Source organism: Macaca nemestrina, chromosome 9, assembly GCF_043159975.1.
Source record: "Macaca nemestrina isolate mMacNem1 chromosome 9, mMacNem.hap1, whole genome shotgun sequence".
Taxonomy (NCBI): domain Eukaryota; kingdom Metazoa; phylum Chordata; class Mammalia; order Primates; family Cercopithecidae; genus Macaca; species Macaca nemestrina.
This window is the reverse complement of record NC_092133.1, coordinates 57633636-57652083: the sequence shown is the minus strand read 5'-3', so window position 1 is coordinate 57652083 and position 18448 is coordinate 57633636. Positions and strand designations below refer to the sequence as shown.

Genomic DNA, 18448 nt, shown 5'->3' with positions numbered 1-18448 from the left:
ATATAAGTAACTTCTGTTGCTCAGTTTGTGACCTTCATTAAACAGTGCTTGTGCCAAAACCTCAAGAATGCATTACTTTCCTCTTTTGAGAGGAGAAAAATATAATTTTGCAGAGTTACATGGGATTAAAATAATGAAAATATACAAATCTGTTATTTATATTTAGACTACTTATTTGTCCCACACAGCCTTCCAATTTTTCATCTTTTGTACCTTCACGCTAATGGCAAATAAGAATTAATGGATAAAGAAGACAAAATGGAAAATCATAAAGTAAGTTCATATTCTCTGAAAATAATTTGTTTTAACATCCTCAATTTTGCATTTTCAGAAATCAAATTCCACATTGAGTGCCATTCGCTAATTGAATCGTTTGATCATCTATGAAAGGGATTGGCGAACTACCACCTGCAAGCCCAGTCTGGCCTGCTTCTTATTTTTATAAATAAAGTATTATTGGAGCACAGCTATACCCATTCATTTAGTATCATCTATGGCTGATTTTGCACTTAAATGGCAGAGTTGAGTAGTTGTGACAGAGACAGTCTGGCCCACAAAGCCTAAATTTTTTAGTATCTGGTCTTTTTCAGGAAGAATAAAATTGCCAGCCTCAGGTTTATGAAGAGATCAGTTGCTGAAATTATTGATAATAAGTCAGATATTTTGGGTATCCTTTTTTCTGTATTCAGTGTTTTGCTTCACCTTGCAAATCACATGCTTAATGAAGGGCCCACTAAAAATACAGCGAACAGATGTCCTAGTCCCATTAGACCATTGAGGCTTACATTCATCATATAATTGATCCCATTATCAAATGATTATCATAGTATAAAACTTACTACTAAGCATCTCTGTTTTATGAGGCTTCGCCAAACACCAGTCCTATTTCTATTTATTCCTGCTTTATGGTAGCTCACATAACACCGAGATAGAGTTTCATGTTATAGTCTAAATGAAATAAATGTTTAAATCACTGGTAATGAAATTTGGTTCCACGTAAATTTTAGAATTGTTTTTCTATTTCTGTGAAGAATGTCATTGGTAGTTTGATAGGCATTACATTGAATCTGTAGATTGCTTTGGGTGGTATGGACATTTTAACAATATTCATTCTTCAAATCCATAAACATGGAATAATTTTCCATTTGTTTGTGTCCTCTTCAATTTCTTTCATCAATGTTTTATAGTTTTCATTGTAGGCATCTTTCACTTCTTTGGTTAATTCCCGGGGGTTCAATTTTATTTGTAGCTATTGTAAATGACATTACTTTCTTGATTTCTTTTTCAGATTGTTTACTGTTGGCATCTAGAAATGCTACTGATTTTTGTATGTTGATTTCTTAGCCTGCAACTTTACTGCATTTATCAGTTCTAAGAATTTCTGTTAATCTAGATATTTTGAAATATACTTACCCTGAAAATTTTAATGAGAAGTGCATAAGAAAGAATTGTAATGAAATTTGCTTATCAGAAATTTGTGTCAGAAAATTTGCATTAAAAGGCGTCCTGTTTAATTCATAGGGAGTAAAAGGAATGAATATTTTCAGGTATTCTTTTCTTAATAGTCATAAGCCAAGCTTATATAAAGAGATGAAATATGAGTTTGCAAAAGCAAACAGACCTGATGCCTAATGTGATCTCTCTCTTTTTTTTTTTGGCTCTGAGTTCAACATTGTAGCTGACTTGCACTGTGGGTGATAAACTTAAAACTGAATAAAAAACTTGAGAATCTTACTTATCTGGCTTTCTCTTTCTTCTAATGTTGCCCCAAATCAAAACCCTGCCATAATCTCTACATAATAAATCAAGCAGAAAGTTCTGTTTATTTAATGAATATTATTTTTTTCCAGATATGACCGTTGGTGTGTCTTCAGCAAGTAGAAGGGTAAATTAATGAAGCAAGTCACTAAAAATTGCATGTTCTATTAACTAATGAGATGACCACAAAGAGAAGAAAATTCAATAGCTAAGGTTGGTATGATATTTTAATCATTTGCCTGAAATGATCAATTTCTAATCAATTGTCTAACAATGAGATTGATTTTTTTTCTGATTTTGTTATGAAAAATTTCAAGCATGCAGAATACTTGAATAAAATAAATATCTACCATCAATATTCAGCAATAGGAATTGACCATATTTGCATTTGCTCATTTTATCTCTAGATAAAATCTAGAGTAGTCTTCCCAGCTTTTAATTCATTTAACATATTTTTAAAATTATTTTAAAATTAAACTTATTTTGAGAGAATTATGGATTTACATGCAGTTGTAAAAAATAATGCAGATAGATCCTATGTATCTTTTACCCATTTCCCCCCAATGATAGCATTTTGCAAAATGATAGTATAAAAATATCACAATTAGGATATTGACATTGATACAGTCAAAATACAGAAGAGTTCCATTACCACAAGGATCCCTTGTATTCCCCTTTTATAGCCACAACTGCTTCCTCCTGTTTCCACTCTCTCCAATGCCCCTGGCAACCACTAATCTGTTCTCCATTATTATAATTTTTATATTGACTTTTTAAAAAGACCAAATCCATTTTCTCATTGATTGTCCCACATCCTGAATGTATCTGATAGTTTCCTCTTAACGTTTATCTTTTTTCTTTATCCTCTATTTCTGGAAAACTGAAGGTTGATCTAAAGACTTGACTAGATACACAGTAAACATTTTAGACAATATTTAATAAGTAATGCTTTGTATTTCATTTTACATCATATCAAGAGGTACACATGTTGGTATATCCCAATGTTAGTGAGTCATCTGCAATTTCTAAGTTTGATCACTCTGTTAATGTGATGACGAGCAAACCTCTCCATTTAAAAGTATATTTTCCTTTGGCAACGGTGTATATCTTATACTCCAGCAACATTTTACCGAATTGTTTTAATCTTTACAAATAATTTTTTCCTGATTACTTATTTCCATGTGGGGTGTCAGAAAAACATGATTTTAAAATATTATTATGCTTTCTATGTTTATTAACTATCACTCTTTTGTGGAAAAAGTGTTTCTCCTCCAAAAATTTGCTCAGCTCCTTTCTTTTAATTACCAGCTGTCAAAGTAAGAAACTGATACAGTAATAAGATGATTAGCAATTCCAGTTTATCCAGGACAGTCCTGGTTATGTCTCTTTCCGCAGAATGTTGTTGTGTTTCCATTCACAATAAAAATTTAACAAATTGACAATAAGTTATAACATTATTCTATGTATCAGTCACCTCCAATTTCTCTCTCCACCTGGCTTTCACTTGCAGAATCACTACAGACTCCTAAGTGTTTATTTATTCAATGTTTCATAATTAATTTTGCCTTTTCATAGGCAAATCTTTTATACTTGAACAATTAAAATAATTATCCCTATTGGTGCTCACATTTCAATACTCAAATACTCAGATCTCAAAATTGGCTAATGTAAATCCCTTAAAAATGCTTTTGTGGGAATGAGATCATGTCCTTTGCAGAGATATGGATGGAGCTGGAAGCCATTATCCTCAGCAAATTAATGCAGGAACAGAAAACCAAACACCGCATGTTCTCTCATAAGTGGGAGGTGAACAATGAGAACACATGAACACAGTGGGGGGAACAACACCCACTGGGGCCTGTCACGGGGTGGGATATGTGGAAAGAGCATCAGAAAAAATAGCTAATGCATGCTGGGCTTAATACTTAAGTGATGGGTTGATAGGTGAAGGAAACTATCATGGCACACGTTTACCTATGTAACGAGCCTGCATATCCTGCACATGTACCACAAATTTACAAAATAAAGTCAAAAATGCCTTTGTGTGTTTTTGACACAAATTTTTGCTTCAGTGGTCTTTGACTAAATTTTTGTTTTATGAACTATTAAGATATTACAGTATTACCCTGTGTTTTCTTTCTTTTTCTTTTCTTTCTTTTTTTTTTTTTTTTTTGAGACAGGGTCTCACACTGTCACCTGGGCTGCAATGCAGTGGTGCAATCATTGGTCACTTTAATCTTAAACACCTGGGCTCAAGTGATGCTCTGACCTCAGCCACCAGAGTAGCTAAGACTATAGGTATGTGCCACCATATCTGACTAATTTTTTATTTTTTGTAGAGACAGGGTCGCACTATGTTGTCCAGGTTAGTCTTATCTTGTATTTCCTATGCTCCAGATCAGAATTCGAACATTTCTTCAAAGATCTCTGAATTCATTTTTTAAACATTTATTTGTATAAATTTAAGGTGTACAGTGCAATTTTGTTACATGGATATGTAACTGGGATTTTAGTATATCTACCACCTGAATAATGTTACATTGCACCCACTGAGTAATTTCTCACCATCCAACCCCCAACCTGTACCCTCCTGAGTCTCCAGTGTCTCTAATTCCACACTCTGTGTCCATGTGTACACATTATTTAGAACCCACTTATAAGTGAGGAGATGTGGTATTTGTCTTTCTGCATCTCACTTCTATCCATGTTGCTGCAAAAGACATGATTTCATTCTGTTTTATGGCTGATACTATTCTATTGTGTATTTATGTCACGTTTTCTTTATCCAGTCATCTCATGATAGACAATTAGGTTGCTTCTGTATCATTACTAATATGAGTAGTGTTAGGATAAACATGAGAGTGCAGGTATCTTTTTTGATATAATATCTTCTTTTCTTTTGTGTAGATACCCAAACAAGGATGCTCACTTTCACCACTCCTATTCAGCATAGCACTGGAAGTCTTAGCTAGAGCAATCAGGCAAGATAACAAAATAAAAGACATCCAAATTGGAAAAGATAAAGTTAAATTATCCCTGTTCATTAGTGAGATGATCATACATGTACAAAACCCTAAAGACTCCACAAAAAATCTTTGAGTGATGAATAAACTCAGTAAAGTTTCAAGATACAAAGTTAATGTAAAAAAAAAGTAAAAGTACCATGTGTATACATTAGTGATCTAGCAGAAAACCAAGTTAAGAAGGTGATTCCATTTACAACAGTCACAAACAGAACACAACACAATACAACAAAACAAAACAAAAAAAACCCACCTAGGAAAACTTTTAACCAATGCAGTGAAAGGTGTTTACAAGGAAAACTACAAAACACTGATGAAATAAATTGTAGATGACACAAACACGTGGGAAAATCATCCTATACTAATTGACTGGAAGAACTAATGCCATTAAAATGACCATAATGTCCAGCCCACATTATCTAACTTTAATCATAGTACAAAGGTATAGTGACCATAACAGTGTGATTCTCGTATAATAGACATATAGATCAATGGGAACAGAATAGAAAACTCAGGAATAAAGCCATACACTGACAGCCAACTGATCATTGACAGTTGACAAAAACACACTGGGGAAAGGCCACCCCTTTAATAAATGGTGCTGGGAAAATTGGGTTCTCATAATGCCAAAGAATGAAATTAGACCCCTGTCTTTCACTATGTTAAAAAGTCAACTCAAGATGGATTAAAGACTTAAAAATAAACCTGAAACTGTAAAAATACTAGAAGAAAACATAGGGGAAATTCCTCTGGACATTGTCTAGGCAAATAATTAATGACCTCAAAAGCACAAATAACAAAAACAAAATGGGACTTAATTAAACTAAGAAATATATCTGATTTTCTGGGGGGAAACTGATAGTTAGAAACTAAAATGTGAGTATCAGGAGTATTCATTTACACTGGAGTGGTGTGGTTTCAATGGATAAAGCTAGGATATATGTAAATATAAGTAAACTTAAAGATTGAGTATATGTTGTTTATTTCCAATTCAAATTTAACATTACAGTGCTTTTCTGATTTTTTGATTTTGTATTGAAAACCTGTGTTTTATATCGAAAACCCTGGTTACTAATTAACACACTTATTTTATTCTTTTTTTTTTTTTTTGAGACGGAGTCTCGCTCTGTTGCCCAGGAGTGCAGTGGCGCCATCTTGGCTCACTGCAAGCTCTGCCTCCCAGGTTCACGCCATTCTCCTGCCTCAGCCTCCCGAGTAGCTAGGACTACAGGCGCCCACCACACCTGGCTAATTTTTTTTTTTTTTTTTGTATTTTTAGTAGAGACGTGGTTTCACCGTGTTAGCCAGGATGGTACTTTATTCTTTATTCTAGGACATGTATAGAATGACTACAACATAAAAATTCCAATATGCTTACTAACTCTCAACAAGGTTTAAAATTGTGTTTCAGATTTTTTTCCCTTTAGAATATGTTCTATTAAGGATGTGCAGTCAGAATACTAGGCTAAAAGTCATTTAAACATTTGCCTGGCAAAAATACCACAAGCAAAATAAAGAGACACAATAAACTAAAAAAAAATAATAGCTTCCAGTTTTTTATCACAGGCAAAAGATTAATATTCTAAACATAAAAGAGCTAAAAGAAATAGAATATATATAATGGAACAAAAATGTATCAAAGATAAAAATAGTTCATTGAAAAAAGAAATACAAATGACTTTTAACATATGCAAAAAGGCTTAATTTGATCACAATAAGTTACATGTAAAACTCTGTTAATGTACAAATTTTGAACTATCACACTGACAAAAATCCAAAAGTCTTACAACATATTCTCTTGGCCAGGCTTCAGGGGTAGAGACAATGACATATTGCTGGTGACAAGGAAAAATGGTATTTATGGAAAGGAATAGACAATATCTAGCAAAATTTGTACATTGTTTTAGTCTTTGACACAGATAATACAAAATCTTTCCATCCCCAAATCATTAATTTAATAACATTCGAAAAATCCCTTTTGTCATGTAAGGTAATATATTTTTAGGTTCTGTGGATTAGGATATGGATATCTTGGGGGGCTTTTTTTTTTCTAACACAGAGAGTTACAGAAGACATAGATGAATTTATCAATAAATTTAAGGGGACTGTAGTTGTGTAGAGTATGTTCCCTTATAACAAGATAATTAAGCAAAAAAGTCATTGAGCGATAACAGCAATTTAGAAAGCAACCAACACACTTCCAGATTACCCTTAGATCAAAAAAGAAATCAGAAAGGAAATTAGAAAATATTTGAAACCAAATGTAAAGAAAGCAGCTGTATTTCAAAATTTGTGGGATACAATTAAAGCGTAGACAGAGACATTTATTTATTTATTTATTTTTGAGACAGAGTCTTGCCCTGCTGCCCAGGCTGAAGTGTGATGGTGATCTTGGCTCATTGCAGCCTCCGCCTGCTGGGTTCAAGTGATTCTCCTGCCTCAGCCTCCTGAGTAGCTGGGATTACAGGAACCCACCACCAAGTTTAGCTAATTTTGTATTTTTAGTAGAGATGGGTTTCACCATGTTGGCCAGGCTGGCCTTGAACTCCTGACCTCAGGTGATCTGCCTGCCTCGGCCTCCCAGATTGCTGGGATGACAGGCATGGGCCACCACACCCAGCCAATACAGACATTTATATCTTTTAATGCTTATATTAGTAAAGTGAAAGGGCATATAATCAATGAGCTAAGCTTCAGTATAGGAAGCTAAAAAAGGAGAGTTAATAAAACCTAAGTAAGTGAAAGCAAGTAAATAAAGATGAGAGCCAACATAGTAAAAGAGAAAACAGACTCCCAAAACAGAGATGAATAAAACTCAAAGTTTGTCCTTTGGAAAGATATAAAAATGATTGAATGTCTAGTAGATGAATTAAGAAAAAAGAGAGAAGGCACAAATTATCACCACCAGAAGTGAAATAAGTGATGTCTCTACTGATCCAACAGTCATTGAAAAGATTATAAAAGAATATTATGAGCAACTTTATTCCAATAAAAATTGAGAACTTAAATGAATTGGGCAAATTGTTTGAAAGGTCTTAATTAAAAAACTGACTTATTGAGAAATAGACACCTCGATAGTTCTGTATCTATCAAATAAATTAAATTTATTACTTGAAGACTTTCCCAAAAGAAACTATAGGCACAGACAACTTCATAAAAGAATTCTATTGCATATGTAGGAAAATACAATACCAATCCTAACAAACTCTGTAAGAAAGTAAAAGGAGACGACATTTTTCAGAGCATGTTATGAGTCTAGCATTAGTTGAACACCATCTCCAAATAAAGACTTCAAAAGCAGACAAAGCTAAAGAGCAATATCCCTTATAAAACAGGATGTAAGAATCCTGAGCCAAATATTTAAAAATTACACCAAGCTATATAAAAAACAGATAGCCAGTAATCCCAGCTACTTGGGAGGCTGAGGCAGGAGAGTTATTTGAACTGGGAGGCGGAGGTTGTAGTGAGCTGAGATCACACCACTGCACTACAGCCTGAGTGACAGAGTGAGAGTCCATCTCTAAAAACAAAACAAAACAACAACAACAACAAAACAGATAATACATGATGACCAAATGGTATTATCCCAGGATTGTAAGGCTGGTTTATTATTATTATTATTATTATTATTTTAAGATGGAGTCTTGCATTCTCCTGCATCACCCTCCTGAGTAGCTAGGACTGCTGGTACACGCCACCACGCACAGCTAATTTTTGCATTTTTAGTAGCGATGGGGTTTCACCACGTTAGCCATGATTGCCTCCATCTCCTGACCTCGTGATCTGCCTGCCTCAGCCTTCCAAAATGTGGAGATTACAGGCGTGAGCCACCACACTCGGTTGGATTATCATTTTTAATTCAATTAATGTAATTCCCCATGTAGAAAATAATGAAGATAACTGTGCAATTGCTGCTGTCCTGAGTGCACTCTGCCCCTGAATGCCCTGTCATGCTAGCATTGCCAGCACAAGCACATGCATGGAGGCCAAAAGTGCCATCTCCTGTCCTGTACCGATATGGCTGCTCTGGCATGAACACATACACAGAAATTGCCAGTCCCACATCTACCAGCACCCTTCCCCTATACAGACACCACTGTATCCACAGACACCAGTAGCCCCAACACCTGTCCCCCATATGCTGCCACTGCAAACACCTGCATGGAGAAAGTCAGTCCTGTACAGGCCAGCATGCCTCACTAGCCATCATGCAGGTGTTGCTGCTACTGACAGGTATGAAAAAGCACAGATCCACAGATTCTGCTCTCACCTCCCAATGAACAGCTTTGACTGGCACAACCCATCATAGTGTTGTGGCCAGCAGTCCAGGAATACCTCAACTCCTCCAGTGCAGCAGGTTCCTAACCTTAAGGGGCCAGGGCCTGCTATCAGCCCCTATGATTTAGAGCATTCAGCCCAGGAGTGCTGAGTTGAGCTCTGGCCTCCTAAAATCTTCCAGAAATGAAGTCCGTCAGCTGAAGCTACCTTATACCATAAGTATACCCCCAAGGACATCAAAGAGGACAAAAGCCAACACAACAACAACAACAAAATGATAAAAAGACAGCAACTTCAAGGATTGAAGGAACATCAGCCCATAAAGATGAGAAATAACCAGCCCTGGAACTCTGCCAACTCAAAAAGCCAGAGAGTCTTGCCTCCAAATGACCACAGTAGTTCCCCAGCAATGGTTCGTGACCAGGCTGAAATGGCTGAAATAACATAAATAGAATTCTGAATATGAATGTGAACGAAGATAGTTGAGATTCAGAAGGTCAAAAACCAATCCAAGAATTCTAGAGAATATGATACAAGCATGGAGGAGATGAGAGAAAATGGCCATTTTAAGAAAGAACCAAACTATTCTGACAAAACTGAATGACCCACTTCAAGAATTTCAGAACACAATCACAAGTATTGACAGCAGAATTAACCAAGCTGAGGAAAGAATTTCAGAGCTCAAAGACTGGTTCTCCAAAATAACTCAGTCAGACAAAACTAAAGAAAAAAACAGTATAGAAGAATGAACAAATCTGCTGAGAAATATGGGATTATGTAAAGAGACCGAATCTACAATTCATTGAATCACTGAAAGAGAGGGAGAAAACACTAACAGCTTCAAAATATACTTCAGGACATTGTTCATGAAAATTTTCCCAACGTTATTAGAGATGCCCATATTCAAATTCAGAAAATACAGAGAACTCCTGCACAGTAATACAGAAAAAGACCATTCCCAAGACACACAGTCATCAGATTCTCCATGAATGACATGAAAGAAAGAATGTTAAAGGAAGCTAGAGAGAAATGGCAGTTTACCTACAAAGGGAACTCCATCAGGCTAACAGCAGACCTTTCAGAAGAAACCCTACAGGCCATAAGAGGTTAGGAGCCTATACTCAACATTCTTAAAGAAAAGAATTTCCAACCGAAAATTTCATATCCATCCAAACTAAGCTTTATAAGCAAAGTTGAAACAAGACGCTTTTCAGACAAGCAAATGCTAAGGGAATTTGTTACCATTAGACTGCCTTAAAAGGGGTCCTAAAGGGAGTGCTAAATATGGAAAGAAAGACCATTACTAGCCACTACAAAAACACAGTTAAGTACATAGAACAGTGAGACTACAAAGCAACCAGAAAAATAAGTCTGCATAATAACCAGCTGACAACAAAATGACAGGATCAAATTTGCACATTTCAATATTAACCTTAAATGTAAATAGTCTAAATGCCCCCAACTGAAAGGCACAGAATGGCAAGTTGAATAAAAAAGCAAGACCCAACAATATGCAGTCTCCAGGAGACCCATCTCGCATGCAGTAACACTCACAGGCTTAAAGTAAAGGGGTTGAAAAAAAATCTACCAAGCAAACAGAAAACAGCAAGGATTGTTATTTTTTATTTTTATTTTTATTTCTTTTGAGATTGAGTTACTCTGTCACCCAGGCTGGAGTGCAATGGCATGATCTATGCTCACTGCAATCTCTGCCTCCTGGGTTCAAGTGATTCTCCTGCCTCAGCCTACTGAGTAGCTGGGATTACAGGCGCCTGCCACCATGCCCGGCTAAATTTTTTTGTGTTTTTTAGTAGATATGGGTTTTCATCATGTTGGTTAAGCTAGTCTTGAACTCCTGACCTCAAGTGACACACCTGCCTCGGTCTCCCAAAGTGCTGGGATTACAAGCGTGAGCCACTGTGCCCAGCCCAGGTTGTTATTCTAATTTCAGACAAAACAGACTTTAAACCAAGAAAGATACAAAAGACAAGAGCATTACATAATGGTAAAGGTAAAGGACTCAATTCAATTAAAAGATCTAAGTATCCTAAATATATAAACACCCAATACAGGAGCACCCAGATTTGTAAAACAAGTACCTAGTGACCTACAAAGAGACTTGGATAACCACACAAAAATATTGAGAGGCTTCATGATCCCACTGAAAGTATTAGACACATTATCATGGCAGAAGACTAACAAAGGTATACAGGACCTGAACTCAACACTTGACCAAATGAACCTAATAGATATCTATGTAACTCTCCACCCGAAAACAAGAGAATATACATTCTTCTCATCAGCATATGGTATGTACTTTAAAATCAAACACACAATCAGACATAAAACAATCCTTAACAAATTCACAATAACTGAAATCATACCAACCACCCTTTCAGACCACAGCACAACAAAAATAGAAGTTAATACTAATAAAATTGTTCAAAATCATACAATTATATAGAAATTAAATGACCTTCTCCTGAATGACTTTTGGGTAAGCAATGAAATTAAGGCAGACATCAAGAAATTCTTTGAAACTAATGAAAACATAGAGACAACATACAAGAATCTCTGGGACACACTAAAGCCACGTTAGGAGGGAAATGCATAGCACTAAACACCCACACCAGAAATTTAGAAAGATTTCAAATTAACCTAACATCACAACCAGGGGAACCAGAGAAAGAGGAGCAAACAAACCCAAAAGCCAGCAGAAGACAAGAAAGAACCAAAATCAAAGCTGAACTGAAGGAAATTAAGATGGGAAAAACCATAGAAAAGATTAACAAATCCAGAAGTAAATTTTTGGAAGATTAATAAGATAGAGAGACTGCTAGCTAGACTAATACAGAAAAAAAGGAGAAGATCTAAATAAACACAATCAGAAATGACAAAGATGTTACCATTGACCACACAGAAATAATAATAATTGGAAAACTCTCAGAGACTACTACAAACACTTCTATGAATGCAAACTAGAAAACTTAGAAGGAATGAATAAATTCCTAGAAACATACAATCTCCCAAGATTGAACCAGGAAGAAATTGAATCCCTGAACAGACCAATAATGAGTTCTGAAGTTGAATTAGTAATAAAAAGTCTACCAACCAGAAAAAGCTCAGGGCTAGATGGACTCACAGCCAAATTCTATCAGAAGTATAAAGAAGTGCTGGTACCATTCCTACTGAAAGTATTCCAAAATATCCAGGAGAAGGGGCCCCTCTTTAACTCATCCTATGAGAACAACATCATGCTGATACCAAACCTAGAAGAGACATAACATAAAAAGAAAATGTCAGGCCACTATCCTTGATGAGCATATGCAAAAATTCTTAACAAAATACTAACAAACTAAATCCAGCAGCACATCAAAAAGCTAATCCACCACAATCAAGTAGGCTTTATACCTGGGATTCAAGGCTGAATCAACATAAGCCAATCAATAAATGTGATTCATCACATAAACAGACCTAAAAACAAAACCATCTGACCATCTCAATAGATGCAGAAAGGGCTTTTGATAAAATTCAACATCATTTCATGTTAAAAACCCTCAACAAACTGGGTATTGAAGGAACATACTTCAAAATAATAAGAGCCATCTGTGAAAAACCTACAACCAGCATCATACAGAATGGGGAATAGCTGGAAGGATTCCCCTGAAAATCAGTACAAGGCAAAGATGCCCTTTGTCACCCCTCCTATTCAATATACTACTGGAAATGATGGCCAGAACAATTAAGCAAGAGAAAGAAATAAAAGGCATTCAAATAGGAAGAGAGGAAGTCAAGTTACCCTGTTTGCAGATTATATGATTCTATACATAGAAAACCCCATAAAAGCTCCTTGATCTGATAAACAACTTCAGCAAAGTTTCAGTATACAAAATCAATGTACAAAAAATTAGTAGCATTCCTATACACCAACAACATCCAAGCTAAGAGTCAAATAAAGAATAAAATCCCAGTTGGGCACAGTGGCTCATGCCTGCAATCCCAGCACTTTGGGAGACTGACACGGTGGGGTCACGAGGTCAGGAGTTTGAGACCAGCCTGACCAACATGGTGAAACCTCGTCTCTACTAAAAATACTAAAAAATTAGCTGGGTGTGGTGGAGTGCCTGTAATCCCAGCTACTCAAGAGGCTGAGGCAGGAGAATCGCTTGAACCAAGCCTGGGTGACAGAGCGAGACTCTGACAAAAAAAAAAAAAAGAAAAAAGAAAGAAGAAAAGAAGAAAGAAAGAAGGAAGGAAGGAAAGAAAGAAAGAAAAAAAGAAAGGAAAGAAGGAAAGAAAGAAAGAGAGAGAGAGAATCTCATTCACAATAGCCACAAAAAGAATAACATACCTAGGAATACAGCTAATTAGGAAGGTGAAAGATATCTACAATGAGAAATATGAAAAACTGCTCAAAGAAATCAGAGGTGACACAAACGGAAAAATATCCCATGTTAATGAATGTTAAATTGGCTGTACTGACTAAAGCAATTTACAGATTTAATGCTATTCCTATCAAACTACAAATGACATTCGTCACAGAACTAGATAAAACTATTTTAAAATCTACATGGAATCAAAACAGAGGCCAAATAGCTAAGGCAATCCTAAAGAAAAAGAACAAGCCTGGAGGCATCACAATACCAGACTTCAAATGATTCTACAAGGCTATAGTAACCAAAACAGTATGGTACTGGTACAAAAGAAGACCCACAGACCAATGAAACAGAATAGAGAACCCAGAAATAAGGCTGCACACCTGCAACTATCTGATTTTCAAAAAGCTGACAAAAACAAGCAATGGGGAAAGGACTTCCTATTCAATAAATGGTGCCAGGATAACTGGCCAGCCATGTGTAGAAGATTGAAACTGAATCCTTTCCTTACACCATTTACAAAAATCAATTCAAGATAGATTAAAGACTTAAATATAAAACATAAAATTATAAAATCCATGGAAGATAACCTAGGAATACTATTTTGGACACAGACCTGGCAAAGATTTCATGACTAAGACACCAAAAGCAATTGCAACAAAAACAAAAATTGACAAATGGGATCTAATTAAACTAAAGAGCTTCTGCACAGCAAAAGAAACAATAGAGTAAACAGACAACCTACAGACTGGTAGAAAATATTTGCAAACTACACATCTGACAAAGGTCTAATATCCAGAATCTATAATGAACTCAAACAAATTAACAAGTGAAAAACAAACAACCTTAGAAGAAGTGGGTAAAGGATATGAACAGACATTTTTGAAAAGCAGACATACATGTGGCCAACAGGCGTATAAAAACTGTTCAACATCGCTAATCATTAAAGAAACGCAAATCAAAACTACAATGAGATCATCTCATTCCAGTCGGAATGGCTATTATTAAAAAGTCAAAAAATAACAGATGCTGGCAAGGTTGTGGAGAAAAGGGAATACTTACATACTTCTGGTGGGAATGTAAATTAATTTAGCCATTGTGAAAAGCAGTTTGGCGATTTTTCAAAGAACTCAAAGCAGAATTACCATTCGATCCAGCAATCCCATCATTGGATGTATAGCCAAAGTCATATAAATTATTCTACCATAAAGACACATTAACATGTATGTTCACTGCAGCACTCTTCACAATAGTAAAGATGTGGTATCAACCTAAATGCCCATCAATGGTATACTGTTTTTTAAAAAATGTGATACATATACACCATAGAATACTATGCAGTTATAAAAAAGAATGAGATCATGTCCTTCGCAGCAACATGGATGGAGCTGCAGGCATTATCTTAAGTAAACTGCCACAGGAACAGAAAATGAAATGCCACATGTTCTCACTTACAAATGGAAGCTAATCATTTAGTACATATGGACACAAAGAAGAGAACAAGAGACACTGGGGCCTTCTTGAGGGTGGAGAGTGGGAGGAGGGTGAGGATCAAAAAAATGACGTATCAGGTACTATCCTTGTTACCTGGGTGACAAAATAATATGTATACCAAAGCCCTGTGACATGCAATTTACCTGTATAACAAACCTGCACATGTACCCCAAACCTAAAATAAAATTTTTTAAAAATTCAAAAAAGATGAAGAAAAACATATCATCTCAATAGATGTAATTAAAAACATTTTGCAAAATGCATCATCCACACATTGTAAAAGTTCTGAGCAACATATAAATATTAGAGTAAGAGTAGAAAACCTTACTTAAGGTAGCATCATACTTATGGTGAAGGATCAAATAATTGTCCTATAAGATTGGGAAAATGGAAAGAATACCTACTCCCACTTACATTCTACATTGTCATTGAAGTCCTAGCCTGTGCAATAAAGCAAGAAAAAAGAAATAAAATAGGTTTGGGTTCAATTGTATCTTTTCTAAATAGTTATCCATATATACGTGTATGTATGGATATATGTGTATTACACTGTTGAGATATGTTTTTCTTTATTTTTTTTGAATTTTTGTGAACTTTTATTTTAGGATCGGGATACATGTGCGGGTTTGTTATACAGGTAAACTGCATGTTACAGGGCTTTGGTGCTCATATTATTTTGTCATCCAGGTAACAATATATACACACACCTTCCAGACACACACACACACGCACATTCATATGGATAGATTAGATAGAGAGATAGATGTTTTATTTGTTTTTTTTTTCTGTGTGTGTATATATACATGTATATATATGAAAGGAAGCTATAAAACTTAAAATTTTTTTTGGATATTGCCATCCTGTACATAGAAATTCCTAAGATCTCTACAACTGAAGCTACTCTAACCAGTATGTAAATATAACATCAAATGAGACAAAACCAGTAGACCAAAGTCAATGATTTTCTCAATTTTAACAATGAACAAATATAATGGCATTAAAAACCATAAAGAACATAGAGATAATTTTAACAATACATTGAAAAATATAAAAAATTGCTGAATGCAATTAAAGGAAACAAATAATTTGGGAGGCATAATGTTAATGAATTGGAAGACTGAATATGGTTATGATATTGATTATTTCCTAATGTATTTATCTATTTAACACAATTTCAATTAAAATCCAGGCAGAAGTTTTTACAGAAATTGTCAAACTGATCCTAAAATTTATGTAAGTCCACAAAGAATACAGAATTTTGAAGAAGAATGTATCCAGAAAACTTTTATTCCCTGAGTTGAAGGCACTATCAATGTGTAATGCTTGTATTGGCATAAACATAGATATCTAGATCCGTGAAACAGAATTGAGAGTTCAGAAATAGATGTATGATTATATGGTCAATTTAAAAAAATTGTCAAGATAATTCAATGAGGAAAGAATGTGTCTTTTAAATAAATGGTCCTGAAAGATATGATCCAGCTGGATGTCTGTGTGGAAAACAGGATCTTAGGCACTTTTCTCACAACATACACAAAATTTGATTCAAAATGGATCACAGACCCCAATAAGAGCTAAAACCCCACAACTTCTAGAAAAAAACATAAAAGAAAAATCTTTGTGATCTTGGGTAAGGCAAAGCTTGCAAAGACAGTTTGCAAAATATATGACTCACCAAAGAAAAATATTTTATAGTTAAAATGCACCAATATAATAAGCTTTGGCTTGTCAGAAAACACCATTAATTAAGAAAACTAAAAGATAAGCCACAGATGGGGAAAAATACTTGCAAAACATACATGTTACAAAAGACTTGGATTCAGAACATATAATGAAATCTTACAACTCAATAACAAGACAATCCAACACGAAATGGGCAAGTTATTTGTAAATGTCCAGCAAGCCCAGGAAAAGTTGTTAAACATCATTGGTCACTATGTAAATGCAAATTAGAACCACAGTAATATACTATTACACAACCATCAGAATAACTACAATTAAAAACAAGCCCTGGCAAAGATGTGGAGCAACTGGAATCCTCATGAACCACCTGTGGAGGTGCTAAATGACTGTCAGGAGAATAGCAGTGTTACAGAAATGGGCTATTCTATCAGCCTAGATTCTGGAGTAATGAGGATTCTGGAGTAATGAGACAAAGCAATAGCCAACACAAAATTTCAATAAGGCAAGAGAGAAATCAACATTTGCTGTTGCTGTTCATGGAGATGTGAGGATTATTACACAGCATATCTTATAAAAGCTGATGAATAGAGTTGTATTTTTACTGGTATATGGTGTTATATTTTGTTTTCCTTTTTGTCTTGCCACACACAAGAGTTTTTGTATTCAGGTCTATTGTTTTTTTATTGTTTCAGAATTTGAATCATGACGGAAAGACTTTCCAGTTTTCATGTATTAAAATAATTTACTTATTTTTCTTCCAGTATAGGTAATATTCTCTTTTTTATATTTATATCCTTGATCCATATGGATTTTTTAATTGGTGTATAGTAAGTGAGAGGTTTGGTTTGGATTCAATTGTATCTTTTTCTAGTTATGCAATTGTTCTACGATCATTTACTTATAGGTGCATCTTTTTCCCAGTAACTTGAGATGCCACCTTTACAGTATATCAAATATCCATATATACTTGCTCTAATTTTGTACTTTCTATTCACTTTCACTGTTTGTCTATTTTTTCTTGTACTAACACCACAATGTTTAATTATAGTGACCTTATTATATAATTAAGGTAGTTTTTATTGATTTTTTTCCTACATTTTCTTGTCTATTTGCATTTTGAGAATCAAGTCTGTAGCTTAGCAAGTAACTTCATGTTTTTATTGGAATTGCATATTGTAATTTTTATATTAACTTGAATAATATTAACCCTTTATAAGTCAAATCACCAAATTCAAGAATATAGGGTGTCTTTCTTTTCAAGTTTATTTTGCTTGCATCTTCTAATAGTGTTTTATTATTTCCATGTATAGATTTTGCACCACATTTATTATTCACTGTATTTCTTGTTTTGCTCACGTTTTTGTTTTTGTTGGGGCATCTTTCCTTCTATGACATTTTCTAATTATTTTTGCATATATGAAATAATTTTTGCATGCTAATTTTAGATCTTGATTTCTCATGGAACCATATTTTTGTTTGTAATTCTATTTTCATTGATTCTTTTCAAGTATACTATCGTAATTCATACCTATAGATGTACTTTTATCTTTTCCTTTATAATCATTATACTCCTAATTATTGTGCTTATTAGTACATTGGGTAATTGTATTAGTCCGTTCTCACATTGCTATAAATAAATACCCGAGACCAGGTAATTTATGAAGAAAAGAGGTTTAATTGGCTCACAGTTCTGCAGGCTGTATAGGAAACGTGATGCTGGCATCTGCTCAGCTTCTTGGGAGGCCTCAGGAAACTTACAATCATGGCGGTAGATAAACGGGGAGTACAAACAGCATGTGGCTGGAGTAGGAGCAAGAGAGAGAGAAGGGGAGGTGC

General features: G+C 34.9%; 1 long non-coding RNA gene across 1 annotated transcript in view; it reads left to right on the top strand.

Moving 5' to 3' along the window:
* The window catches only part of LOC105466174 (uncharacterized), a 118170-nt gene that overhangs the window by 67184 nt on the left and 32538 nt on the right, over positions 1-18448 (top strand). Inside the window, exons 4-5 of the long non-coding RNA XR_011607778.1 lie at positions 189-273; positions 1851-1971. This is a non-coding gene — a long non-coding RNA (uncharacterized lncRNA). The remainder of the gene's footprint in view (positions 1-188; positions 274-1850; positions 1972-18448) is intronic.